The sequence below is a fragment of the Rana temporaria genome, chromosome 11 (genome assembly GCF_905171775.1).
Source record: "Rana temporaria chromosome 11, aRanTem1.1, whole genome shotgun sequence".
NCBI classification, from domain to species: domain Eukaryota; kingdom Metazoa; phylum Chordata; class Amphibia; order Anura; family Ranidae; genus Rana; species Rana temporaria.
In genome coordinates, this window is record NC_053499.1 from 1,613,192 (window position 1) to 1,625,521 (window position 12,330).

The window sequence follows — 12,330 nt, forward strand, 5'->3', positions numbered from 1 at the left end:
GTGATTAATAAATACATAAATAATAAAATATTATTATAATATAAATATTAATGCAAGAGCTGACAAGCTCAGTGATGAATGAGTCCAATATAAAGTGCAATAAGATCACTCAAAAGTGAATACACATAGAGATAAATATAAAGTGAAAAAAATTATGTGCAAAAATAAGTCCCAAAATAAATGACATATAAGGTGCTGTCAGAATGAGAACGCTGAATATGCTGAATATCCAATCAGTAACTGCTAATGCTTGACAGATGATACATGTATCCCTTAATGGGCTCACAGGACTCTTACCTCCAGGCCAATAGTAAAAGGGCATCAAATGTACACCACACTGGCAGCCTTCTATGGATAGTCCCAGCAGCTCCTTCCTATGGACTGGCAAACCTTTTCCTAAACAAATCCAGCAATGCTCAGACCCAAATGGATAGGAGAAAGAACAAAAGAGGAGGGACTCCAATAGTAAAGTATCGTAGGCTCAGGGGGTAATTTTATTATAGAAAAACCTGCGCTTACATTCAAAAAACTAAAACTGTGCAGCAAAGATAAAAAAACGAGCGGCGTCCACAGCGCCGGCTTACGTCACTCCAGGTGTACGTCCGTCCAATCCCTAATCCGCTGTGGACGCCGCTCGTTTTTTTATCTTTGCTGCACAGTTTTAGTTTTTTGAATGTAAGCGCAGGTTTTTCTATAATAAAATTACCCCCTGAGCCTACGATACTTTACTATTGGAGTCCCTCCTCTTTTGTTCTTTCTCCTATCCATTTGGGTCTGAGCATTGCTGGATTTGTTTAGGAAAAGGTTTGCCAGTCCATAGGAAGGAGCTGCTGGGACTATCCATAGAAGGCTGGCAGTGTGGTGTACATTTGATGGCCTTTTACTATTGGCCTGGAGGTAAGAGTCCTGTGAGCCCATTAAGGGATACGTGTATGATACGTCTATCAAGCATTAGCAGCTACTGAGTGGATATTCAGCGTTCTCATTCTGACAGCACCTTATATGTCATTTATTTTGGGACTTATTTTTGCACATAATTTTTTTCACTTTATATTTATCTCTATGTGGATTCACTTTTGAGTGATCTTATTGCACTTTATATTGGACTCATTCATCACTGAGCTTGTCAGCTCTTGTATTAATATTTATATTATAATAATATTTTATTATTTATTTATTTATTAATCACTCACTACTTTAGTTTGGTCTCCATTGTGATACCTTTATTTCATCTGTGTGATACGTTGCGCAGGATCCCATTTATTAATAATAAATGCTGTTACTAGTAATAAAAATGTTTGTATCAATAATAATAATAATAATAATAATGATGGGACCACTGCAATAATTACTACAATTATAATTATTACTGTTAATAATAAATGTGATTAGTGGTAACAGCAGTAATTATAAGTAATATTTATTGTAGTGGTCTGATTAGTTTTTATTAATATTAATAAAATTGTATTAGTAGTAACAGCATTTATTTATTAATAATAATTATGACCACTACAATAACTACTACTATTATAATTACTGCTGTTACTACTAAGATTTATTATTCTTATAATAATAAATGCTGTTACTAATAATAACATGTATTAATAATAATAATAATAATAATAATAATAATAATAATAATAATAATATCACTACAATAATTACTACTATTAGAACTAATTGTAGTTAGATGTTGACGTGGTTCTATTATTATTATTATGATTATTATTATTATTATTATTATTATTACATTTATTAGTAGTAACATCATTTATTATTAATAATAATATAAGTAGTAACAGCAGTAATTATAATAGTGGTAATTATTGTAGTGGTCATAATTATTAATAATAATAAATGCTGTTACTAGTAATACAATTTTAATAATATTAATAATGCTAATCAGACCACTACAATAAATATTACTTATAATAACTGCTTTTACCACTAATCACATTTATTAACATTAATAATTATAATTGTAGTAATTATTGCAGTTGTCCCATTATTATTATTGATAAAAACATTTTTATTATTAGTAACAGCATTTATTATTATTATTAATAATTATGACCACTACAATAATTACTACTATTATAATTACTGCTGTTACTACTTATATTATTATTAATAAATGATGTTGCTACTAATAAATGTATTATTATTAATAATAATAATAATAATAATAATAATAATAGGACCACATCAACAATTACTACAATTAGTTTAATAGTAGTAATTATTGTAGTGGTATTATTATTATTATTATTATTATTATTGATACATGTTATTATTAGTAACAGCATTTATTATTATAAGAATAATACATCTTAGTAGTAACAGCAGTAATTATAATAGTAGTTGTTATTGTACTGGTCATAATTATTATAATTATTAATAATAATAATAATAATAATAATACTAATAATAAATGCTGTTACTACTAATACAATTTTATTAACATTAATAAAAACTAATCAGACCACTACAATAAATATTACTTATAATTACTGCTGTTACCACTAATCACATTTATTATTAACAGTAATAATTATAATTGTAGTAATTATTGCAGTGGTCCCATTATTAATATTATTATTATTATTGATAAAAAAAAAATTATTATTAGTAACAGCATTTATTATTATTATTATTAATAGTGGAGGATGGTCTTGGTAATAACAGTATTAGTCCTCCTAGTTCCCGATCAGTCGGTTCTCCTCCATACTGATCTTTATTACCCAGAATCCCCGACACACCAGAGATCAGGCTGGCGGTGGGCGTGTCTGTATTATGACATCAGCAGGATCAGCTCTCTCTCCTCTTCTTCCAGTGTGACATGTTTCAGGCACTGGGGGAATGGAGGGTAATTATGGTGAAGGGACCCTCCGGACAGAGGACGGTCTCTGTTTCACTTTTCTTTGGAGAGAAGGGCCCCCGGGGGCCGTTTTGCTGCTCTGTCCCCCCTACCTGGCAGATCATTGAGTGGAAACAAGCATGCGGCCAGTGAAGTGTTTGGGAATGTTTGACCATTCTTCCAGAAGAGCATTTGTGAGGTCAGGCACTGATGTTGGATGAGAAGGTCTGGCTCACAGTCTACGCTTCTAATTCTTCTAAGGTGTCCCAATACTTTTGGTAATATAGTGTATATTTCTCCTTTGTGTGTATAGACAGAGTTGATCCTTACTGATCGGGGGAAGGGGAGATCTTGCATCACAGGAGCTCCCAGACCTCCGGATTATGCAATCTGACGACACGCGGCGTGCGGAGTCCCTCTGGGGTCCTCCAATGTGAGAATAGATACCCCTCCCCCGACCACCGGTGACATCTCTGTGTAATCCCAATCTCTCCAGATGCTGCAGAACTACAACTCCCAGCATTTCCCAGGAATATCCCACAGCGGGTGTACAGACCCGGGAACTCAGCACAGGGATGGTGGGAACCCCTCATAATGGGCACAGCGGGTGTACAGACCCGGGAACTCGGCACAGAGATGGTGGGAACCCCTCATAATGGGCACAGCGGGTGTACAGACCCGGGAACTCAGCACAGGGATGGTGGGAACCCCTCATAATGGGCACAGCGGGTGTACAGACCTGGGAACTCAGCACAGGGATGGTGGGAACCCCTCATAATGGGCACAGCAGGTGTACAGACCCGGGAACTCAGCACAGGGATGGTGGGAACCCCTCATAATGGGCACAGCGGGTGTACAGACCCGGGAACTGAGCACAGGGGTGGTGGGGACCCCTCATAATGGGCACAGCGGGTGTACAGACCCGGGAACTCAGCACAGGGATGGTGGGAACCCCTCATAATGGGCACAGCGGGTGTACAGACCCGGGAACTCAGCACAGGGATGGTGGGAACCCCTCATAATGGGCACAGCGGGTGTACAGACCCGGGAACTCAGCACAGGGATGGTGGGAACCCCTCATAATGGGCACAGCGGGTGTACAGACCCGGGAACTCAGCACAGGGATGGTGGGAACCCCTCATAATGGGCACAGCGGGTGTACAGACCCGGGAACTCAGCACAGGGATGGTGGGAACTCCTCATAATGGGCACAGCGGGTGTACAGACCCGGGAACTCAGCACAGGGATGGTGGGAACCCCTCATAATGGGCACAGCGGGTGTACAGACCCCGGAACTCAGCACAGGGATGGGGGGAACTCCTCATAATGGGCACAGCGGGTGTACAGACCCGGGAACTCAGCACAGGGATGGTGGGAACCCCTCATAATGGGCACAGCAGGTGTACAGACCCAGAAACTCAGCACAGGGATGGTGGGAACCCCTCATAATGGGCACAGCAGGTGTACAGACCCAGAAACTCAGCACAGGGATGGTGGGAACCCCTCATAATGGGCACAGCAGGTATACAGACCCGGGAACTCAGCACAGGGATGGTGGGAACTCCTCATAATGGGCACAGCGGGTGTACAGACCCGGGAACTCAGCACAGGGATGGTGGGAACCCCTCATAATGGGCACAGCGGGTGTACAGACCCGGGAACTCAGCACAGGGATGGTGAGAACCCCTCATAATGGGGCACAGCGGGTGTACAGACCCGGGAACCCAGCACAGGGATGGTGGGAACCCCTCATAATGGGCACAGCGGGTGTACAGACCCAGAAACTCAGCACAGGGATGGTGGGAACCCCTCATAATGGGCACAGCGGGTGTACAGACCCGGGAACTCAGCACAGGGATGGTGAGAACCCCTCATAATGGGCACAGCGGGTGTACAGACCAGGGAACTCAGCACAGGGATGGTGGAAACCCCTCATAATGGGCACAGCGGATGTACAGACCCGGGAACTCAGCACAGGGATGGTGGGAACTCCTCATAATGGGCACAGCGGGTGTACAGACCCGGGAACTCAGCACAGGGATGGTGGGAACCCTCATAATGGGCACAGCGGGTGTACAGACCCAGAAACTCAGCACAGGGATGGTGGGCACCCCTCATAATGGGCACAGCGGGTGTACAGACCCGGGAACTCAGCACAGGGATGGTGGGAACCCCTCATAATGGGCACAGCGGGTGTACAGACTTTACCTGCAGATCATCTCCACTACATAACCATGGGAAGAAAAAGATATGTACTTTTTTTGGCACCACCATATACTGTCACGTTGTACAATTGTAGGAGAATATAATATATAGAAGATGTAATACAATGTAGCAAACAATGATGAGCGAGGTGGGCGGGGATTGGCCCGCGGAGCTTCCAATCAGCCACGTGTGACCAATGAGAAGTGTCAATGTGACGTCTGGGCTGCAGAACATCGCACAACCTGAAGAAAAGTCAACAAAACTGCTAGTCTGCAGCACATCACAGAAACCTCCGCAGCTCATCTCACCTCTTCTCAGCACAGCTGCTGCTTCGTCCCCCTGGGCTGCAGCACATTGCACCAACCTGTGTTCAGCTCCCCCCCTCACTTTACATCTGCAGCACATTCCACTTCTCCCCACCACCTACTAAGTTACTCTCTGTCTCTGCAGCACATCTCACCTCCTCCGTTCAATCCCTGCAGAACATCTCATCTCCTCCGTGCAATCTCTGCAGAACATCTCACCTCCTCCGTTCAATCCCTGCAGAACATCTCATCTCCTCCGTTCAATCTCCGCAGAACATCTCACCTCCTCCATTCAATCTCCGCAGAACATCTCACCTCCTCCATTCAATCTCCGCAGAACATCTCACCTCCTCCATTCAATCTCCGCAGAACATCTCACCTCCTCCATTCAATCTCCGCAGAACATCTCACCTCCTCCGTTCAATCTCCGCAGAACATCTCACCTCCACCGTTCAATCTCCGCAGAACATCTCACCTCCTCCGTTCACTGTCCGCAGAACATCTCACCTCTTCCATTCACTCTCTGTGGAACATCTCACCACCTCCGTTCACTGTCCGCAGAACATCTCACATCCTCCATTCACTCTCTGCAGAACATCTCACCTCCTCCTTTCACTCTCTGCAGCACATCTCATCTCCTTCATTCACTCTCTGCAGAACATCTCACCTCCTCCTTTCACTCTCTGCAGCACATCTCACCTTCTTTATTCACTCTCTGCAGAACATCTCATCTCCGTTCACTGTCCGCAGAACATCTCACCTCCTCCATTCACTCTCTGCAGAACATCTCATCTCCTCCGTTCACTGTCCGCAGAACATCTCACATCCTCCATTCACTCTCTGCAGAACATCTCACCTCCTTATTTTACCCCCCCTCACTTTACATCTGCAGCACATTCCACTTTCACACCTCCTACTAACTTACTCTCTGTCTCTGCAGCACATCTCACCTCCTCCTTTCACTCTCTGCAGCACATCTCATCTCCTTCATTCACTCTCTGCAGAACATCTCACCTCCTTATTTCACTGTCCGCAGAACATCTCAGCTCCTCCGTTCACTGTCCACAGAACATCTCACCTCCTCCGTTCACTGTCCGCAGAACATCTCAATTCCTCTGATCAATCTCCGCAGCACATCGTGAAAACCCTTCGCTTGTCGCGGGAAGTTATCGTCGGATACGCCACAAAAAAAAGACAAAATCCCCAAATCTCCGAGGCGAGACGCAAACCACGTTCCACACACAGGAAGAGTCGCAGAGGATTACCTGCGTCCAGCTTGGTGCGGAGGAGTCCTCTACTCAGCAGATCTGTGACAGGCAGCGCAGGAGGCGGGGCGGAGGGACGGGGGGGGGTCCCAGGTGAGGAGCTGTTTATACCAAGTACTGCATGATGCAAGCTGTGAATCTAAATAGGGCCCCCGCGGGAATCCGGCCAGCTTGGCGAAGCAGTAAAACAAAGGATAAGCGCCCGAGACCCACCCCCACCCCCGACACAGGTGACGACACCTGAACCCTCCTGACATTTTCCATTTCCGCCGTCCTGCGACACCTTTCAAGGCCGAGAAACTCGCAGCCAAAAATAAATCCTGCGGTGAAAACCGCGCCTGCTCGTGAAATGTTCTATTATTATTATTATTATTATTATTATTATTATTATTCTATTAATGTCCTTTTCTTAGAATGTTGCAAAAGTGACGATCGATAACACAAAATATTCACATTGTCACCCGATCCCCCTGACCTTCGGAAGGTTTTACCCCCCACCCTTTCATGACCGGGGCATTTTTTGCTACTTTAAAACTGGCAATTGCGCGGTCGTGCGACACTAAATGACATTCATCATTTGTTTCATACATATAGAGATTTTTTTTTTTTTGTGGTATTTCATCTCCTTCCTGGAGTTTTTATTTTTATTATTTAAATGGAAAAAAAAATACATAAATTTGTTTCATTCATTTTTGGGATTTGTTTCGTTTTTTTTTTTTTGGTTTTCGAATCAATTTCGAAAAGTTTTGGTATTGAAATCGTTTTCCAATTTCCAAAAAGAATAAATAAGTGAAGAAAATAAAGGAATATAATAGAAAAAAAATGATATATATATATACTCCTGACCTGTAATGCTGGGTTATATACTCCTGACCTGTAATGTTGGGTTATATACTCCTGACCTGTAATGTTGGGCTATATACTCCTGACCTGTAATGTTGGGTTATATACTCCTGACCTGTAATGTTGGGTTATATACTCCTGACCTGTAATGTTGGGTTACATACTCCTGACCTGTAATGCTGGGTTATATACTCCTGACCTGTAATGTTGGGTTATATACTCCTGACCTGTAATGTTGGGTTATATACTCCTGACCTGTAATGTTGGGTTATATACTCCTGACCTGTAATGTTGGGTTATATACTCCTGACCTGTAATGTTGGGTTATATACTCCTGACCTGTAATGCTGGGCTATATACTCCTGACCTGTAATGTTGGGTTACATACTCCTGACCTGTAATGTTGGGTTATATACTCCTGACCTGTAATGTTGGGTTACATACTCCTGACCTGTAATGCTGGGTTATATACTCCTGACCTGTAATGCTGGGCTATATACTCCTGACCTGTAATGTTGGGTTATATACTCCTGACCTGTAATGTTGGGTTATATACTCCTGACCTGTAATGTTGGGTTATATACTCCTGACCTGTAATGTTGGGTTATATACTCCTGACCTGTAATGTTGGGTTACATACTCCTGACCTGTAATGCTGGGTTATATACTCCTGACCTGTAATGCTGGGCTATATACTCCTGACCTGTAATGCTGGGTTATATACTCCTGACCTGTAATGTTGGGTTATATACTCCTGACCTGTAATGTTGGGTTACATACTCCTGACCTGTAATGCTGGGTTCTATACTCCTGACCTGTAATGCTGGGTTATATACTCCTGACCTGTAATGTTGGGTTATATACTCCTGACCTGTAATGCTGGGTTATATACTCCTGACCTGTAATGTTGGGTTATATACTCCTGACCTGTAATGCTTGGTTATATACTCCTGACCTGTAATGTTGGGCTATATACTCCTGACCTGTAATGCTGGGTTATATACTCCTGACCTGTAATGTTGGGCTATATACTCCTGACCTGTAATGTTGGATTATATACTCCTGACCTGTAATGTTGGGTTATATACTCCTGACCTGTAATGTTGGATTATATACTCCTGACCTGTAATGTTGGGTTATATACTCCTGACCTGTAATGCTGGGTTATATACTCCTGACCTGTAATGTTGGGTTATATACTCCTGACCTGTAATGCTGGGTTATATACTCCTGACCTGTAATGCTGGGTTATATACTCCTGACCTGTAATGCTGGGTTATATACTCCTGACCTGTAATGCTGGGTTATATACTCCTGACCTGTAATGTTGGGCTATATACTCCTGACCTGTAATGTTGGGTTATATACTCCTGACCTGTAATGTTGGGTTATATACTCCTGACCTGTAATGTTGGGTTATATACTCCTGACCTGTAATGTTGGGTTATATACCCCTGACCTGTAATGCTGGGTTATATACTCCTGACCTGTAATGCTGGGCTATATACTCCTGACCTGTAATGTTGGGTTATATACTCCTGACCTGTAATGCTGGGTTATATACTCCTGACCTGTAATGCTGGGTTATATACTCCTGACCTGTAATGCTGGGTTATATACTCCTGACCTGTAATGTTGGGTTATATACTCCTGACCTGTAATGCTGGGCTATATACTCCTGACCTGTAATGCTGGGTTATATACTCCTGACCTGTAATGTTGGGTTATATACTCCTGACCTGTAATGTTGGGTTATATACTCCTGACCTGTAATGTTGGGCTATATACTCCTGACCTGTAATGCTGGGTTATATACTCCTGACCTGTAATGTTGGGTTATATACTCCTGACCTGTAATGTTGGGCTATATACTCCTGACCTGTAATGTTGGGTTATATACTCCTGACCTGTAATGCTGGGTTATATACTCCTGACCTGTAATGCTGGGTTATATACTCCTGACCTGTAATGTTGGGTTATATACTCCTGACCTGTAATGCTGGGCTATATACTCCTGACCTGTAATGTTGGGTTATATACTCCTGACCTGTAATGCTGGGTTATATACTCCTGACCTGTAATGCTGGGTTATATACTCCTGACCTGTAATGCTGGGCTATATACTCCTGACCTGTAATGTTGGGCTATATACTCCTGACCTGTAATGTTGGGTTATATACTCCTGACCTGTAATGTTGGGTTATATACTCCTGACCTGTAATGTTGGGCTATATACTCCTGACCTGTAATGTTGGGTTATATACTCCTGACCTGTAATGCTGGGTTATATACTCCTGACCTGTAATGCTGGGCTATATACTCCTGACCTGTAATGTTGGGTTATATACTCCTGACCTGTAATGCTGGGTTATATACTCCTGACCTGTAATGTTGGGTTATATACTCCTGACCTGTAATGTTGGGTTATATACTCCTGACCTGTAATGTTGGGTTATATACTCCTGACCTGTAATGCTGGGTTATATACTCCTGACCTGTAATGCTGGGTTATATACTCCTGACCTGTAATGTTGGGTTATATACTCCTGACCTGTAATGTTGGGTTATATACTCCTGACCTGTAATGTTGGGTTATATACTCCTGACCTGTAATGTTGGGTTATATACTCCTGACCTGTAATGCTGGGTTATATACTCCTGACCTATAATGTTGGGCTATATACTCCTGACCTGTAATGTTGGGTTATATACTCCTGACCTGTAATGCTGGGTTATATACTCCTGACCTGTAATGTTGGGTTATATACTCCTGACCTGTAATGTTGGGTTATATACTCCTGACCTGTAATGTTGGGTTATATACTCCTGACCTGTAATGTTGGGCTATATACACCTGACCTGTAATGTTGGGTTATATACTCCTGACCTGTAATGTTGGGTTATATACTCCTGACCTGTAATGCTGGGCTATATACTCCTGACCTGTAATGCTGGGCTATATACTCCTGACCTGTAATGCTGGGTTATATACTCCTGACCTGTAATGTTGGGTTATACACTCCTGACCTGTAATGTTGGGTTATATACTCCTGACCTGTAATGTTGGGTTATATACTCCTGACCTGTAATGCTGGGTTATATACTCCTGACCTGTAATGTTGGGCTATATACTCCTGACCTGTAATGTTGGGTTATACACTCCTGACCTGTAATGTTGGGTTATATACTCCTGACCTGTAATGTTGGGTTATATACTCCTGACCTGTAATGCTGGGTTATATACTCCTGACCTGTAATGCTGGGCTATATACTCCTGACCTGTAATGCTGGGTTATATACTCCTGACCTGTAATGCTGGGTTATTGTCACGGAACCATGAACCAGACGTACAACAGAGATAAGTGAAAATAAGAAGGCTTTATTGAAAATCAAGCTGTAAAGCAAAAGTCCAAACGGATGGTTAAACAGAGTCTTGCGAAGCCAGAGGTCAGGAACCAGCAGGGAAGTCAGACGAAGCCAGGATCGGAACCAGAAGCAGCAGCAGTCTTAGAAGCATGTGAACACAGGAGGACCAAGCAAGGAACTGAAGCCACAGAGCTCCTATATATATGAGCCAGGCATCCAGCTCCTCCCAGTGGGAAGGAGGAGCCGCAGGGTGGGAGGCTACAAGAGTCCCAGAAACCAAGATGGCCGCCAGCACATGTCAAACGAAGGAGACAGGAGAGAGGTAAGACCATGACAGTTATATACTCCTGACCTGTAATGTTGGGTTATATACTCCTGACCTGTAATGTTGGGTTATATACTCCTGACCTGTAATGCTGGGTTATATACTCCTGACCTGTAATGTTGGGTTATATACTCCTGACCTGTAATGTTGGGCTATATACTCCTGACCTGTAATGTTGGGCTATATACTCCTGACCTGTAATGCTGGGTTATATACTCCTGACCTGTAATGCTGGGCTATATACTCCTGACCTGTAATGCTGGGTTATATACTCCTGACCTGTAATGCTGGGTTATATACTCCTGACCTGTAATGTTGGGTTATATACTCCTGACCTGTAATGCTGGGTTATATACTCCTGACCTGTAATGCTGGGTTATATACTCCTGACCTGTAATGTTGGGTTATATACTCCTGACCTGTAATGCTGGGCTATATACTCCTGACCTGTAATGCTGGGTTATATACTCCTGACCTGTAATGTTGGGTTATATACTCCTGACCTGTAATGTTGGGTTATATACTCCTGACCTGTAATGTTGGGCTATATACTCCTGACCTGTAATGCTGGGTTATATACTCCTGACCTGTAATGTTGGGTTATATACTCCTGACCTGTAATGTTGGGCTATATACTCCTGACCTGTAATGTTGGGTTATATACTCCTGACCTGTAATGCTGGGTTATATACTCCTGACCTGTAATGCTGGGTTATATACTCCTGACCTGTAATGTTGGGTTATATACTCCTGACCTGTAATGCTGGGCTATATACTCCTGACCTGTAATGTTGGGTTATATACTCCTGACCTGTAATGCTGGGTTATATACTCCTGACCTGTAATGCTGGGTTATATACTCCTGACCTGTAATGCTGGGCTATATACTCCTGACCTGTAATGTTGGGCTATATACTCCTGACCTGTAATGTTGGGTTATATACTCCTGACCTGTAATGTTGGGTTATATACTCCTGACCTGTAATGTTGGGCTATATACTCCTGACCTGTAATGTTGGGTTATATACTCCTGACCTGTAATGCTGGGTTATATACTCCTGACCTGTAATGCTGGGCTATATACTCCTGACCTGTAATGTTGGGTTATATACTCCTGACCTGTAATGCTGGGTTATATACTCCTGACCTGTAATGTTGGGTTAT